Here is a 3,229-nt window from a genome sequence, read left to right as displayed (position 1 = left end):
CTTATTCACGCTAGACGATCACAAGGCCAAATTTACGGGGTATATTTAAAGGGGGGTTAGCTATACTGTTGATTAGTCAAGTAAGTAAGTAATTAAGTATGGTGAGCGGAGGTTTAGTTACATTTGGTTCCGTGACCAAGGGATCTAAGATGTGCTCTGTAGAACACATCTTGGATACCAAGGTTTATAAATAAATAATAGGAATTAGCCTTACCAGGCTACATTTGTTGTTGTGAAAACGAGTGGGTGTGCTGTATTTCTTGACTTATTTCATCTCTAAATAAAACTCATATACCTAATATTTTTATTCAATCGCTATTTCATAAAAACAAAAATAACTTTATCGTTAATAAACACGTCTGTAGTATTTTCTTCCATTGTTAATTCTTGCCGCGTTCCGAGCGAAGTCATGCATCAGTATAGAACCAATGATATTTTCGTTTTCCTTTGGTACCTGAAAAATAAAAAAATAAAAATTAAAATAGCGTAGTAAACCTAGACAAAATCTATTTCCAGAAAATTAACTCATAATCGTAGTGGTTGAACTAAACATCGTCCCGATTAGGCCATTTGGTTGCATTGCTACGTAGCAATTGTTGGCATTGGCGCATCTTGACGTTCCCTTGCGCCTGTGCGTAGTACTATTATTTATTCTGTGTCTTAATGTATGTTTTATGGCTGTTGTATAGGCGGGGCTAGTACGTAAAATACTAGGTACTTATAGAAAAAATATTCATGTACCTAAAATAAAAGAAGGCGCGGAGCTGTAGTAGTTTAGAAGAGTTTCCCACCTAGTAATCGGAATTGGAAACATAAGTGTGTACACTATGTATAATAGCAATAGAATTTCATGTCAAAACAAATTGTGCTCTATCGGCCTAGTACATTTTCATAGCAGGTTCTGCCATCTTCAGGGCTATTTTGAAAGCTTTACATCACGTTTGCGCTTTACATTGGAGATCGGATAGCTTCGATGCTGTCTTATATAGTCCATGAACACTCTCTGATGTTATGTATGTTCCTGGAAGACGTCTGTTATACAGAATTTCATTTATAGGCAGGATAACTACTAGTTAGGACAGTAAGTAGGTCGTTATCATAATCTAGGTGTAAGACTATATTATCTCAGATAACCTAGGATACCTAAGCCCTAGATTTAAGACCTAGTAATACAAGAAGATAGGCTCTAGTCTAATGGCTATGGGGGCGCGATTATTCATTGTCGCGCTGAAGTACAATATTATATGGGGCGTCCCGCCATTTTTCTATGAATACTGAATAGCTACACGCATGTTATACTATGACAGTACCTCCTTCGATGGATGGTTTGTTTGCATTTCAGTTGTAACTCTATAATCTACAAATTGGCTCACAGTATTTCATACATCATACAATAATTTGGCAAAATGTTTGTACCAAATATTGTCACTGTAGTGCAGCCGTGAGAAGAACAGATGTCGGTCTGTTAGGTTATACGTATTAATCATGTTAGGACTAATTTAGTTCATTAGCTTATAAGTCATCATATATTTTCATATTACATCCGTAGTAAACAAGCATACGTCCCTCTTGATGGTGAGAGGTCACCATAGCCTATATCTGCCAATTATTTCAATAAATTAAATCCACTGTACGAATTTCAACTTTCTATACGTATATATTTTTACTGTAGTAATACAAATAAGTATGTATGTATAAACAAGATTTTCAATAGCTTCATATGACATGAGTTCGTTATCTTACATGATAAGCTGTAGGCTAGTCTAAAATAGTAAGTGTAAAACCATACAATTATTATGTTCGGTAGATTGTGTACACAGCTTTTATACAATATTTCACAAGTCAGGAGTATGCCAACATACTGTACTTCATTACAACCATCTCAAACATATCCTACGAAATATTAGCATTACCAGCATCTGGGAGGTCGTACCTCGCCATACCTTAACTCCACCACTGCTTGATCATTGTCACAATTGCTCAAATAATTTTATGTAGATAATAAGCACCATTACTACTATAAAACTATATTTTACTGAGGTTCAGAAAAAGTATGTAGTATGTGGTACACAGTAGGTATGTAAACTTACCTAACATGACCGGGTCCAATCTGATTGTCGGATTACTTTGTTACTAGTAGTGCAGATTAGTGAGTCCTCAGTACACTGAAAGGAAATAGTCAGACATTAGAAATATTCATATAGATAGTGTAAGAAAGGGGTATTGTTTAGAGTGGGGTTCTGCCAATTGGGAACAATATTATTTTACTTATCTACTCACGGGGGCGCGTCGCTTAATTTTGGAACTAAGACACGCCCGTGAGAAATATTGTGTCAGAAAAAAAAAACAACGCATACAGCAAAAATTTACAAAGAGAAAAAAAAAAATATTAAAAGTTTGAGAAACCCTGCCTAGCAGTTCATATCTACATGAGCTAGGACATAAATGAGTTAGTAATAAGTTTGCTTAGCCAATAAAATTAGGATAAATTCATTTAAGTTCAATTTTCACTTCATCCCTTATTGCCATCGCTATACTTCGCCTAAATTATCTAAATATAATATTAATGCCATGAGCTGTTCACTTTTAAATTTAATAATTAGAACGTGTTATTATAATAAAACATAAGTACCTTTCGTTTATATGAAGTCAGTAGATATATGGAAGACGGTCCGACCTGAAGCGTGGCCTCTCAGGTAAAACCTGAAATTGTATTGTTATATATGAAAAGATTAGTTAAAAAAACGGTGTATGTATGTTTAAGGAATCTTATTTATAAATATGTGTCATTAAGATTGTTTATATTTATCTAGGCCATTCATGGTTAAAAAAAAAAAAGAACAACCATATCCATGTTTCTAAGTAATGTAAAATTTCCTGCCGAGTGGTTTTACTCACTAAGTAGGGTTAATTAAGTTTAAAAAGTAGCTGTTTAGTGGCAATGATTTTTTTGTACTTACTTGAGGATAGTGCTAAGACGGAGTACAGTCCATAAAGGACACACCGGAAAATTGTCCCGTTCAGCTTGCATTTCTATTTCTATTTTTATTCTTTATTTTGATTACTTTTAAAAGCGTTGGCTTTCTGTAAACAATCGAATGAAAGCGTAATTGAGGAGGAATGAACGAGTGTATGTGTATAAGTTAGAGGTGATGAATGCTTATAGATGTATGTTTGATAGATTGAATGGCTGGATGTGACGGATGTAAGATATGAAAGTGTGTCTCGA

The 3,229-nt window shown here is 34.5% G+C and overlaps 1 long non-coding RNA gene across 1 annotated transcript; it reads right to left on the bottom strand.

Moving 5' to 3' along the window:
- Positions 1-259: 259 nt before the first annotated feature.
- Positions 260-3,010, bottom strand: LOC125238024. The gene is made up of 4 exons (XR_007178409.1): positions 2,961-3,010; positions 2,633-2,703; positions 2,091-2,165; positions 260-454 (listed from the first exon to the last, which is right to left on the bottom strand). It is a non-coding gene; the product is annotated as an uncharacterized LOC125238024 (long non-coding RNA).
- Between the last annotated feature and the right edge of the window lie 219 nt (positions 3,011-3,229).

The sequence above is a fragment of the Leguminivora glycinivorella genome, chromosome 22, assembly GCF_023078275.1.
Source record: "Leguminivora glycinivorella isolate SPB_JAAS2020 chromosome 22, LegGlyc_1.1, whole genome shotgun sequence".
NCBI lineage: Eukaryota > Metazoa > Arthropoda > Insecta > Lepidoptera > Tortricidae > Leguminivora > Leguminivora glycinivorella.
This window is presented reverse-complemented; position numbering and strand designations above follow the sequence as displayed.